The sequence below is a fragment of the Schistocerca cancellata genome, chromosome 8 (genome assembly GCF_023864275.1).
Source record: "Schistocerca cancellata isolate TAMUIC-IGC-003103 chromosome 8, iqSchCanc2.1, whole genome shotgun sequence".
Classification (NCBI taxonomy): Eukaryota; Metazoa; Arthropoda; class Insecta; order Orthoptera; family Acrididae; genus Schistocerca; species Schistocerca cancellata.
In genome coordinates, this window is record NC_064633.1 from 399220690 (window position 1) to 399235635 (window position 14946).

The following is a 14946-nucleotide window of genomic DNA, read 5'->3' on the forward strand; positions in this document are numbered from 1 at the left end:
TACATGTCTTCAGTCGTTTTTATTAATTTGGAGTCCGCCTCGACAGCTGAGTGGTCAGTGCGACGGTATGCTATCCAAAAGAACCCGGGTTAGATTCCCGGCTGGGTCGGAGATTTTCTCTGCTCAAGGACTGGGTGTTGTGTTGTCTACAGCTAGTGGTCTAGTGGCTGGAGTTGCTGCCTCTGGATCACGGGGTCCCGGGTTTTGATTCCCGGTCGGGTTGGGGTTTTCTCTGGCCGGGGACTGGGTGACTGTATTGTCCTCATCCTTTTATCATCATCCTCATCCTCATTCGTGACAGTGGTTAGACTGGACTGTGTACAAAACTTGGGCTGTGTAAAAGTTGGAGCTCTGTACGGGCGCTGATGACTCCGCAGTTGAGCGTCCCACAAACCAATCATCATCATTCATCATCACCTCATCCCCACCGACATGCAAGTCGCCGAAGTGACGTCAACTAATAAAACTTGCACTAAACGAACGGTCTACACGACGGGAGTCCCTAGCCACACGACGTTTCATTTCATTAAGTTGGAAGGACTCCCCCTACTGCAGAGGAGGTTTAAAACACCTGTTAACTGAACCCTATCGAAAGACTTCTGTAAATCAATAAAACAAACTTGGCTGATTACATCTTTTTAACACGCATCTCGCCTCTCACTCCCACATACTTTCCTAACTTTAACTAGTCCATTGTTGCAAGTCGCTCATACCCATCCACTACCACTTGCTCATTTTCATTCGGTCATTGTCATTGTTTCTTTGTGTCTCTGTGTCACTGTCTCCTGTCTCACAATCACAGTCTTCTTCATTCTGTCCTGCTACTACTATCTCCTCTCGCCATCAGTGTCTCCCTCTTGCTCTCTCTTACTGCTACTATCTCGTCCATCCGTTCTCAATGCTGCTTTCTCTTCTCACTTTCACTATCTCTCTGTTCCTCGTTATCATTGTCATAGAAACTGGCTCTCGCTATCACTGGTTCTCACCAACTTCCAGTTTCTTCTCCTTTCTTTATTCCTCTCGCATGGGTACTGTCTCCTTTGCTATTTTCCTAGCACCGTTCTGTCACTGTCAACTATGTTCCACTGTCACTGTGTCCCCGCTTTCTCTCACACTGACATTGTGTCCTTCGATTTTTCTGTACGAGAACCACTGTTTACATTCTTCCAATATATATTAATTTTCCGTCTCTTTCCCATTATCGCAGTCCCCTTCTCTCTTAGCATAAAAGAGCGCGAATATATTCCCACACCAACAATTGTGGGAAAATTTTTTGAAGATGCTGAGTAGTGTAGTATGGGGCAGTTTGTACCACACTTCTCAGTCTTTTAATTAAACAGAAGTGTAGTCGCCTTCTTCTACCCTGATGTAACAGGACGTGTCACTTATATGGAAAGAACTTTATGGGTCAGTAAACTTTTGATAGTTTACTTATATGAAACTGAAAAGACGGAGAAGTAATTTTACTTTCAGGCCGGATTTTACAAGCAAAAAAATTTTGCAGGTGCCTGACTGACACGGGGTTCCCAGAGCCTTCTCACGATAACGGAGACCCTTTACGGCATATTTCTCCGTGCTATGCCACTTTATAGACAACATTTTCGCCTCATAGAAACAATAACTGCCTTTTGCTGTGCATAGCCGTCTTGGAACCTGCGGCTCGGGTTTGGTACCCAAAAACCATGTTTTTAGGGTGTTTTAATGGATAAAGATTTTTGAAAACAGGAATGTGGTACTTATAGATAAATACCTAGAGAATATGCCGCTAAAATTTGAGCAATTTACTGCTGTTATCTAGATATCCACTGCTGACGGCGGAAAACTGGTGAAAATCGCTTTTTTCAGGTTTTCTCAGGAACGACTCGTGAACTAAATATTGCCTCCATAAGACCACATCTTATGTGAAAAGTACCAACTGATTTGCACCGTTTGCCTAAACTGGAGAAATTTTGTAGTACTCAAACTTTGATTCTGTACTGTAGGTTAGTTACTGTAAGACGACCCATCTGTTGAGTATACAAAAGGTCCCTAGCCAAAGGCCTATTCAAAAAACTTAACCCTATCTTATTTATGAATAGCATCTGAAGTATGGGACGATGAAAAAAGTCCCGCTCTTGTGGGTGGCACTTTGGAACATACTGGTAGCGCGTGCTTTCGCATGGGTACCGATTCAGTCTGGCGATCTTTGTTTTGGATCAGTCCATAAAATATATTATAGTGACACCTTTTAAAGGTATTAGTATTCCTAGTGATATCTTAAATTATTCTAGTTGATGAGACAAGCTGTATGCAGTATCAGTTACGGCAAATAGTCCAAATGTAAGACATATTTCACGAAGAAGCAGCTGTGGAGAGTAACCTTATTTGATCCACAAATGTGAGACTGTATAGTCTTTGTAACCTCTAAACAAGTAACATTTCATAAATATAGGAACGGGTTTAAGACTAGGAATCTGTCTCAGTAGAAGACAAAAATCAATCCTGTGGTCGAAACAGCCCTTAACAAATTATGGAAGAGGGACTTTCGATGATACGTTCCGTCATCAAGGTAAAAAAAGCTGATCGTCAATTTCGCATTACGCCGCTGAGCTTGATGCGAAGTTACGTAAAGTTTTGTTTGACTAGAGTAAGGCAAGTTCCGCTCTTGAACTCGCGTTACGGTATCGCGGATTTGGCATCAAGCCCGTTGGCTGTGAGGGGAAGTCGATTCTGACCAGTACAGTCCTTCAGGGTCACAGTGGGCTACGAACGTTATGATCTTAGCGCCTAGAATGTTCCCTGTTCAGGTACCCTGGAGTTTTTCTTAACCATCTTTTTGTTTTCGTAGTCAGACATACAGTGTGATGTGAAATATCAGTGCCAATTCAGGTGAAAACTATTTAGTCATAAAATTGTTGTTTGCTCATAATTGCCGACGCTGTAATACCCATGAAATAGGCTTGCACTCTAATCACAGCTGTTTCGGTATCACTTTCTTAACTTGTATCGAAATGCGAATTTTTTAAAGATATGCTATGACATACGAGATGTTTATACTTTAACTCGTGTAATATTTATTTTTTGTCCATCCTGAAACAGCGAAGAATTAGATAAATTCAATCTGTATACGTAATTGGTTATCAACAACTTTTCTAATCGCTGTAAATAAACTAGATTGGTAACTGGCAAAGTCGACCCAGTGACCCATCTCAGATATTGAGAAGGATAGAGTTAAACGATCTCTTGATAGCAGTATTATTAGTGAAGGCTGTAACAGATGAAGTTCCAATTGAAACGCTAATTTATTGCAACCAGGTTTTCCATGCCTTGTTAATTATCTGATAGAAGTAAATACTCTACATTTCTTGCGGGGAGGATACAAAACGTGACTGGTTACAGTAAATTGTATTTTCAATTCAGTTGCAGTGACGGCTAAGCTAAAATTTTCGCAGTTAATGATACAGTTTCCTTAAACTGTTGTTGCTTCCATGGCAAATAGATACTATTAATATGTATTAAGGTGACAGTAAAAGTGCGAAAAGTTCGTTTCTGACGTTTGACTGATCTTATGGATTACACGCAGACCACGACAGAAGCCCCTGGCATTCTTTGCATACTGCCTATTGCACTGAGAATTTCTCTATAAATAACCAGTAACGGAGAGAACAGTAATAATAAAACATCTGAGTGTTCTCGTTACTTGTCCCTGAAGCCTCAGACGATAACTTTCACTATCTTATGCTAAAAATGAATATTATCTTATTCCTCTCAAGAATCTACTTCTGAATCACGAATGTGGTTTTACATTGATTATTTTAAGTGTATTACAAGGTGGTCTCAAGAGAGATGAAAAATTTAATACACTGCGCTAGTTTGAATTTCCTACCGTTCGTTGAAATATCACAACGTTTGATAAATAACTGAGGGCGTTCAAGTGAAGTAACCTATTATGTCGACACAAGACATGTTGCGGATGATCGTCGCTGTTCGGCGAGATAAAAACTTCTAAACCATTTTCCAGCTATTAAATTAATTAATACTTGAAAGAAATCATACTCTATCGGAATCTCAGTTCATCTTTATAGGTATGCGATGGCATCACTGACGTTTAATGTATATTTATAGTACCACTGCACCTGGCTTTAATTTAAATTTTGATTCATCATGTCCCGTTGGGCCATGTTAGCGAAAGCATAAAACGAGTCGCTGCTGAGAAGAAAAGTGAAAACCGAAAAAGGAAGCTACCATGATTTTTTAGAGAAATACAATTACAGCAGTTTATAGAGTAATTAATTTCGTTACAGGCACATGTATACAATAAAAGGAGTGAGCCAGAAGGAAGCCATTCCACTTATATAGGTTACCCCGGAGGATAGGTCAATATTGTGGGATGTGACAGGAAAGATTATTCGATGCAAAAAAGTCTTGTAAACCTTGGGCCCTAAAATGCATACCTTAAGAGCTATGAGGATTTCACCTTCAATACTGTGAAATAAGTCTCTTCTCTTGCAAGCTCTTTGCTTCCTGGATCTTGGTAAGAGGTAGTATACATCAGAAGAAGAAAAAATTGACTGGTAAACATGGCTTTAAAACGCATATCTCAAGAGTTATGAACACTTGTTCATAAGAAGAGATATGTTTCACAGTAGCGAAAAGAACAAGTGCTCATAGTTCTTAAGGTATGCACTTTATAGCCCAGGTTTTCTAAACATTTTTGCATCGAATGATTGGTCTTCTTCTATCGCTGAACACTGGCCACTCTTTTGGGAAACACTGCATTTGAAAGTACGAGACTTGTCACTCAAAGTATTCAGTTCTGGAAGTCTATTGAAAACGAAATCTGCAGTATGGTACACATCTTCCTGTATAGTGACTATAGAAGTGTTATCCAAGAGCAAAATATTTTTCCGTCTATTGTTTACTATGCAAGTGTGGCATTTCCTTTTGAGTGAATTCTTGCTATTAAGGGAAAACCCACGAGGAGCAGTTTTCGCTCTACACTGTGCAAACATACAACGGTAGGACGTCAGCAATGTGACGGTCATATCCTCAACTTATTTACATGTAGCTTTTAACAATACTCAGAAAAAGTTTTGATGATATATAGGGCAGAGAACAACATACATAAGAAACAGGCTCTATGGTCTCAGAAAACTGTGTGAACTATAGCATAGGGCACAGCGAGACGCATTCTAGCGCTGATATCGAAACTGAACTTCAGTGCTACGCTTACGATTATTATTTTACAAGTATTCAAGAAAATAGACACCAACAGCCGTAACTTTATTTAATAATTCAATTTAGCTGTCAGTTTCGGTGCCCATTGGCGTCATCTTCAGGTTCCTATACACGAAACTAGGTAACTCTTCTAGACATTTGTGCTATTATAGAGACCACTATATCCAACTGGAGTCCGTAGACTTCTAAAAACTCTCCGGTCGACGTGGATCATTCAAACGTGTAACAATTTTGCTGTCGTTGGAGGTGTGAAGAGGCCACTCCGACCGAGAAGTTTATAGAATTTTTTGGAAGATGAAACCACCATTAGACTATATCTTCTGTACTGTCTAGGTTTCGGCTTTTATGCCATTATCAAGCACATTGCTAGAATTCTTAGACCTTTATCTTAGACCTTAAAAAAGTCATATTTGTTAGGGCATAAAAGTACAGGATGTAAATACAGTAATAAGGAGTCAAACGGTGGTTTACTCTTTCAAAAAATATTACTTGACTGTTGCTCAACATCATTGAAAAGTTTTTAGAAGTCTATGTAATCTAGTTGGAGAAGTGGTCCCCTTAATAGTAGAAACGGTCAGATGAGTTACCTTGTTTCGTGTATAGGGACCTGAAGATGACGCCATTGAGGTACCGAAACAGATAGCTAAGAAAAATTATTACATAAAATTTTGGATGTTGGTATCTCTTTTCTTCAAGTCCTCGAACTGCCCTAGTCCAATTCCATTTACACAAGATGGAATTACAGAAACTGAATATTTGACAAGTTGTACGACACTGAACATCGTAGAAGGTAAATGAGCACCCTGGTAAATGGCACAGTGCATAAGACGCCGACCTTCCACCACCCGTCTCGCCGATCTGACTGCTGCGGTCCAACGTGTTCTGAAATTGAGGCGAATGACGATACGGTGGCAGAGTTATCCATTAAGCGATCCATCGCTTCGACAACGGCGAGGTTGACGTCTTCGGCGCACTGACCTAAAACCGCTCCGTAACTTGAGAGACTTCTTCCGGCGCCGCCTGCGTAGTACCGCGGAGCAGGGCTGGCAAAGCGGCTTACCCTGCGACGGGGCAGCCCGCTGTGGGACTGGCTCAGCTGGTTGTGGGGAGTCATCGCCCGGGCGTCGGCGTCGGCGTCGGCGTCTGTCGCAGGCGACCTCCGGCGTCGTTGCCGCTGCCCGACGCACTGTGCTGTGGCCGTTGCGCTTTGGTCGCGCCCGACCTCGCCGGTGGCCGCGCCGCGGCAGACTGGCCCCGGCGTCACGACGCCGCGAACGCCACTGCGCATGCGCGGGCTGGCGCCGGCGCCGCCCCTCTGTTGGCGCGTCGTGTTTGTCTGCCGCGCCGGCCGTGCCGGAATCTCGCCCCATATCCACCGACCAGCTCAGGGGATGCTGCGCCAGTTTACGACGACGAGATGGAAAATCCTCGGCTTGTTACAGTAATAGCATTGATACCAATACATTTTGTTTCTGTCATTGCGGCGCGTCTTGTAACACAGGTTTCGGGTGGAGGGGAATTTGGCTGGCAGTTGTGCAACCGCGGGCTTACTAATATTTCCATTGTTGAACATTATACGAGGTCACTCCAAAAGAAATGCACACTATTTTTTTAAAAATCCATCTTTTATACTTGAAAAGAGACAGCATTGGTCGTATATTTTTCTATTGCAAAATCGATTTTCTGTCACTGAGTGACCATCTTCAGTGCTATATTGTATAACAAATTGGGATGCACTGTTGTTACTACGCTTACGGCAATCACATAGACTCTACATGTTTAAAAGTTTTACAGTGTGTAGAGACATCCTTTAGGAACAATATTTTCTTTTCTCCACATAATTTCCATCCCTCTCAACTGCCTTACGCCATCTTGGATCCAGCGCCTGTATACCCGCACGGTAAAATTCTGGACCAACCTGTTGGAACCACTGTTTGGCAGCGTACACAAGGGAGTCATCACCTTCAAACCTTGTTCCACGAAGAGTCTTTCAGTTTCCCAAAGAGATGATAGTCACATGGAGCCAGGTCAGGACTGTAAGGCGGGTGTTTCAGTGTTGTCCATCCGAGTTTTGTGATCGCTTCCACGGTTTTTTGACTGACATATGGCCGTGCATTGGCGTGCATCAGCAAAACATCCTGCTTTTGCCGATATGGTTGAACACGACTCAGTCGAGCTTCAAGTTTCTTCAGTGTCCTCACATATGCATCAGAATTTATGGTGGTTCCACTTGGCATGATGTCCACAAGAAAGAGTCCTTCGGAATCGAAAAACACCGTAGCCCTAACTTTTCCAGCAGAAGGGGTGGTTTTGAATATTTTTTTCTTGGGTGAATTTGCATGATGCCACTCCATTCATAGTCTCTTCGTCTCTAGTGAAAAATCATGGAGCCATGTTTCATCACCTGTCACAATTCTTCCAAGAAATTCATCTCCACCATTGTCTTACTGTTCCAAAAGTTCGCTGCATACCGTTTTTCTTGTTTCCCTGTGAGCCACTGTCAACATCCTGGGAACCCACCTGGCACAAATCTTTTTTAACGCCAACACTTTCAGTATTGTGCAGTCACTTCCTTCCCCTATCCCAGCGTAGCGTGACAATTCGTTCACTGTGATGCGTGTCAGCAGTCACCAATTCGTTAACTCTCTGCACATTGTCTGGAGTGTGTGCAGTACGAGGCCAGCCGCTGCGAGGACAATCCTCAATATTGCCGTGCCCGCTTTCATCACGTAACCCACTTGCCCACCGACTAACTGTACTGCGATCGACAGCAGCATCTACATACACCTTTTTAATCTCTTGTGGATGTTTCCCACTGTCTTGTTTTCACAGCACAGGAATTCTATGACAGCACGTTGCCAGCTTGAAGACATGCTGTGACGGCGCCACTCACGGGAACAGGTTGAACTAAGTTTGAAAACAGGCGGGAAGGATGTATCTACACACTGTAAAACTTTCACACATATACACTCCTGGAAATGGAAAAAAGAGCACATTGACACCGGTGTGTCAGACTCACCATACTTGCTCCGGACACTGCGAGAGGGCTGTACAAGCAATGATCACACGCACGGCACAGCGGACACACCAGGAACCGCGGTGTTGGCCGTCGAATGGCGCTAGCTGCGCAGCATTTGTGCACCGCCGCCGTCAGTGTCAGCCAGTTTGCCGTGGCATACGGAGCTCCATCGCAGTCTTTAACACTGGTAGCATGCCGCGACAGCGTGGACGTGAACCGTATGTGCAGTTGACGGACTTTGAGCGAGGGCGTATAGTGGGCATGCGGGAGGCCGGGTGGACGTACCGCTGAATTGCTCAACACGTGGGGCGTGAGGTCTCCACAGTACATCGATGTTGTCGCCAGTGGTCGGCGGAAGGTGCACGTGCCCGTCGACCTGGGACCGGACCGCAGCGACGCACGGATGCACGCCAAGACCGTAGGATCCTACGCAGTGCCGTAGGGGACCGCACCGCCACTTCCCAGCAAATTAGGGACACTGTTGCTCCTGGGGTATCGGCGAGGACCATTCGCAACCGTCTCCATGAAGCTGGGCTACGGTCCCGCACACCGTTAGGCCGTCTTCCGATCACGCCCCAACATCGTGCAGCCCGCCTCCAGTGGTGTCGCGACAGGCGTGAATGGAGGGACGAATGGAGACGTGTCGTCTTCAGCGATGAGAGTCGCTTCTGCCTTGGTGCCAATGATGGTCGTATGCGTGTTTGGCGCCGTGCAGGTGAGCGCCACAATCAGGACTGCATACGACCGAGGCACACAGGGCCAACACCCGGCATCATGGTGTGGGGAGCGATCTCCTACACTGGCCGTACACCACTGGTGATCGTCGAGGAGACACTGAATAGTGCACGGTACATCCAAACCGTCATCGAACCCATCGTTCTACCATTCCTAGACCGGCAAGGGAACTTGCTGTTCCAACAGGACAATGCACGTCCGCATGTATCCCGTGCCACCCAACGTGCTCTAGAAGGTGTAAGTCAACTACCCTGGCCAGCAAGATCTCCGGATCTGTCCCCCATTGAGCATGTTTGGGACTGGATGAAGCGTCGTCTCACGCGGTCTGCACGTCCAGCACGAACGCTGGTCCAACTGAGGCGCCAGGTGGAAATGGCATGGCAAGCCGTTCCACAGGACTACATCCAGCATCTCTACGATCGTCTCCATGGGAGAATAGCAGCCTGCATTGCTGCGAAAGGTGGATATACACTGTACTAGTGCCGACATTGTGCATGCTCTGTTGCCTGTGTCTATGTGCCTGTGGTTCTGTCAGTGTGATCATGTGATGTATATGAGCCCAGGAATGTGTCAATAAAGTTTCCCCTTCCTGGGACAATGAATTCACGGTGTTCTTATTTCAATTTCCAGGAGTGTAGAATAAAAACTGTATTTTTATAAAAATATTGTGTATTTCTTTTGGAATGACCCTCGTACACTCTGGTGATAAAAATCATGGGAGAGCGATATGCACATCTGCAGATGGCCTTAGTATCACATACTCGGGTCAAAAAGGACAGTATATTGGCGAGGCTTCCATTCGTATTCAGGTGATTCATGAGAAAGGTTTCCGACGTTATGGCCGCACGACAGGAATTAACAGACTTTGAAACAGAATGGTGGTTGGAGCTAGAAGCATGGGGCATTCCGTTTCGGTAATCGTTAGGGAATTCAGAATTCAATATCCCGACATCCACAGTTTCAAGAGTGTGCCGAGAATACCATATTCCCGGCATTACCTCTCACCGTGGACGACGCAGAGGCCAATGGCCTTCACTTAACGACCGAGAGCAGCGTCGTTTCCATAGAGTTGTCAGTGCTAACAGACAAGCAACACTGCGTGAAATACCCGCTGAAATGAGTGTGTGACGTACGACGACCATATCCGGTAGGACAGTGCCGCATAATTTGGCATTAATGGGCGGTGGCAGTTGACGAGCGACACAAGTGCCTTTGCTAACAGCATAACGTCGCCTGCAGTGCATCTTCTGGGCTCGTGACCATATCGGTTGGACCCTAGACGACTGGATAACTGTGGTCTGGTCGGATGAGTCCAGATTTGATAAGATCTTATGGTACGGATTGCTTGGGCGCAGACCCCACGGACCCACAGATGCAAGTTGTCAACAAGGCACTGCGCAAGCTGCTGGCGGCTCCATAATAGTGTGGGCTTCATTTACATGAAATGAACTGGGTCCTCTGGTCCCACATAACTCATCATTCACTGGAAACGGTTATGTTCGGCTACTTGGAGATCATTTGTAGCCATTCATGGACTTCATGTTCCCAAACATGGGATTTTTATTCACGACAACGCGCCATCTCACTGGGTCACATTGTTCGCGATTGGTTTCAGGAACTTTCTGGACAGTCCGAGCGATTGATATGGCCACACAGATCGCCTGATATGCAACCCATCGAACATTAATGGGACACAATCGAGAGGTCAGTTCGTGCACAACCTCTAGCACCAGCAACATTTTCGCAGTTATGGACTGCTGTAGAGGCATAGTGGCTGGTTCAAATGGCTCTGAGCACTATGGGACTTAACTTCTGAGGTCGTCAGTCCCCTAGAACTTAGAACTACTTACACCTAACTAACCTAAGGACGTCACACACATCCATGCCCAAGGCAGGATTCGAACCTGCCACCGTAGCGCCTAGAACCGCTCGGCCACTCCGGCCGGCAGAGGCATAATGGCCCAATATTTATGCATGGGACTTCCAACAACTTATTGAGTGCATGCCGCGTCTAACTACAACATTTCGCCGGAAAAAAGGAGATCTAACACGATATTAAGAAGCAATCCATGACTTTTGGCGCCTCAGTGGATTTCAAAACCTGAGTACATACGAATATCAATCTTCTGCATTGAGTTTCTTTCCCGAATAATACGAAAAATCACACGCATACCGTAAACTGTTTTTTTTTTAACTTTTGTGATATTTAGGTTAGTGAACGTTGGGTCTTATATGATTGGATCATATACTAATTAGTGCAATGCGTTTTCTAAAACGCAGAGCAAGTAACGGAAAAATGTAGATGGTTACAGATATCACGGATTTTGCGATACACTGACAGGCCTATAGTTGCACCACAGCTGTGAGCTACCATTTTATTTGTGATCAATATTTCAAAAACATAATTAAACTTTGACCACCCAGAAATAAGTAAATTGATCTAAAGTTTTCTTAAGTGATTCATTAAGCTCAATAAAAGAAAAAAGTGCCTAGTATGGTACGAAAATAAAAAAAATGTGATCCATCTTCAGAACTATAAATAATGAAAGATACTGAGATGGAATAACACACACATAGCTCCAAATTTATCAGAGCATAATACCTTCAGTTTCATCCATCATAGACCTAAATCCTCGTTTCAGGACTTGCATTTTAGATAGTCCAGATAGAATTAAGGTTGTCTGTTCTTCATTTATCGAGATAATATCTAGTACTTGTAGGCAAAATAAACTTCATTCCTTATTTCTGGAGATATTTGAGATTTTATGTTGTACCTGAATCACTGCTTGAACCACAACACCTTGCAGTTTGAGTACTATATGACTGACACGTAGGCACATTAACATTAACAAATGAGCCTTCGACTATATACCGACGTTTAATGTATGTATTCCTTAGTTCCACAATGCCACTGGCACCAACTCACTCTGATAAATTCTGTATCTGTAGTCGTGGGGTAACAATGGCCAGTGGTAAAAGTAACCCCAAAACAGAGAAATCAATAAATCATGCACATGACCTCAGAAATCGTAATATATCGGCAGATATATACATGTGAACAAAAAACTAATCTATGGTGTTGTTGTGTACATAGTTCCGCGTAGTCAGCGCGTACACAACTTTCCCACTAGAGCACGCCCCGCCAAGCACAACTGCGCAGGCGCAGCGCTCGTCCGTCTCCGCTCTACGAGATGGCGCTCCCATAAAGACGGACCAAATTCTGCTTCCGCCGATTCACGTATTAATATGCAACGCAGCCAATGAGATTGCTGCTAACGTAGAACCTTTTCTCCTCGCGGATCATATTCGCGCAGTGATACCTGAATGCTCGAGGTATTATAACGAGTGTACAGACCTCCGATTAGTCAGTCTGCATTAGTCTGCATTTGTCTGTACCAGTCTATAGTCAAGTTTCAGTCTGCGCCTAATCAGATTATCATATTCCTGTATAGCCACGAAGAGAAATGTATAGACACTTTGTCAAGGATCAGAAATATGTGAGAATAAGATTAACGTACCAAGGCCAAAGGAACTTCAGATTGTCAACTGTAAACAGCATCCAGAATCAAGTTACGTAATATCTATGCTTTTTATTATTTTAATAAATGTGAGTGAAGATTAATCAAGTTCTGTTTAAAGTTGGTCACCGTCAATCTGCTACTCTAAGCGTGCTAGTGGCATTTCTATCGTCTGACCTAACGGCAGAAGATAAACACGCCACGATAAGACCACGAGACATATTGCTGACACTCGCCTACTTCGTTAGAGCGACAAGTCAAATAATTAGATGGTGTGTGTGTTGTGGATTGGCAAGACAGCCAACCTACTATGAGAGGAAGCCGAAAGGCACGTGTTTTAGCTCACGCAGGCTGGCGTGAGGTCTGGAACAGGTCAAGGAAATTATACTAGCAAAAAACGTACGTAGCTGCTGGAATACTTAACTTTAATCCATAATTGGTGAACATCACTCTTGACGGTACATGTTTAACAGCATCAATAGTAACTGGTAATGGCGCCTTGCTAGGTCGTAGCAAATGACGTAGCTGAAGGCTATGCTAACTATCGTCTCAGCAAATGAGAGCGTATTTTGTCAGTGAACCGTCGCTAGCAAAGTCGGCTGTACAACTGGGGCGAGTGCTAGGAAGTCTCTCTAGACCTGCCGTGTGGCGGCGCTCGGTCTGCAATCACTGATAGTGGCGACACGCGGGTCCGACGTATACTAATGGACCGCGGCCGATTTAAAGGCTACCACCTAGCAAGTGTGGTGTCTGGCGGTGACACCACAGTGTGTACCTAAGGTCTTACAGTACGCACACCACGGGTGTATTTTGAGAATTAATCTAGCAACGTGCATGATATAGTTGAAAATACCCATCGCTTTGCAGTTAAATGATATCGGTGAATTTTGAACAACTTGATTTTAACCCACTTTTTCGTATACTATGATGTCGGAGTAGGTTCGCCAACTGTTGCCCAAGAAAATCGGCACCATATGGCGCCATTTAGAGTATACTGAGGGAACTTTACCACCAAAAAGTGTATACTAAACACCCAACCGAGAGCCAACAGAGACCTGTAAAGCTTTTGACGTGTGAGTCGTCAGAGTAACCACGATGGTCAAAGCACATCCTGTTTACGATACTTTATGTTAATAAAATCATCTTTCTTTGACCCTGAATGACTTTATGAGGGCTCTAAAATAAAATGTCAACGCACTTCTGCCTGTGAGTAAATTTACAAGTGCCTGCCTCACCTCCGTAGCTCGGTGGTCAGCGCATCTGGCTGCTGTATGGAGGACCAGAATTCGATTCCCACACTTCCAGGGATTCGTTAGGAAGTGTGTGTGTGTGTGGGGGGGGGGGGGGACTCGGAGAGCGGTGTGCTGACCTCATTCCCCTCCATAACCGCATCCGAGTGATGCTATTGGCAAAACTTGACACTATGGTAACTTGATCACAATGGGGCAAAAACAATTTTGGCCTTGACACTCTTTCGACAACAAAAAACTGAATCGCCGGCCGGAGTGGCCGTGCGGTTCTAGGCGTTACAGTCTGGAACCGCGTGACCGCTACGGTCGCAGGTTCGAATCCTACCTCGGGCATGGATGTGTGTGATGTCCTTAGGTTAGTTAGGTTTAAGTCAGGGGCGGGCAGGAATCCTGTACGTGTGCGGTGCACTTGCACGCGTGCAGTTAACAGTCGTTTTGCGTGCACATAAGGGCAAGCTGGCCACCCGCTTATCTCCCCTCCCCACCATACCTTCCGTCCGCTCCTTCCCCTGCAATGCGTTTTGTTTCATAGCTTGCTTTATTGAATGAAGGAATAAGATTAGTAGGAGTGCTTGAAAGATATCGTGGTTTGAAATAGTACCTATTACCTACGATACGTTTTATTTAATTATCAAAGGTGGAGTGGGACAAAATTTCTACATACAGACAAACGCAAATAGTTACTTAAATTTTCATCACTGATGTTTCCTCTTAACCGACACTTACTAATTCAGCAAATGGTTTTCCAGCTCTCGCTATATTAAGGGTAATCTTATAATTTGCACGTAGCGCTGGGCTATTATTGTTGTCGCCCTGAAAAATTGAAAACAGTGCTCCATAAAATGTTAAATCAGTAAGATGAGAGACATGACGAAAGGAAGTCGCAGATCTCTCGTGACCACAGCAACTACGACAGATTCATCTAGTATCGTCAGATAGCTCTTCTTAAGCTCAGTCAATTTCCTCATCCGCTCAGAATCCGACAATAAATTGTACTCGTCCTTGTGAAATTTGTTATAATGGCCTTCAATACTAAACTTCCGCTGACCAGCGAGAATACTGCCACATATTAAATATTTCGAATTTTCACGTTTTTGCACAAAGAAAAAATGATTCTCCCATTACTTTTCAAAAGATAGCAAATCTCCGCTTCTCCGTTTCCTTGTTTCACTCTGCATTTTCCGGTTCTTTAAATACAACGTTCACT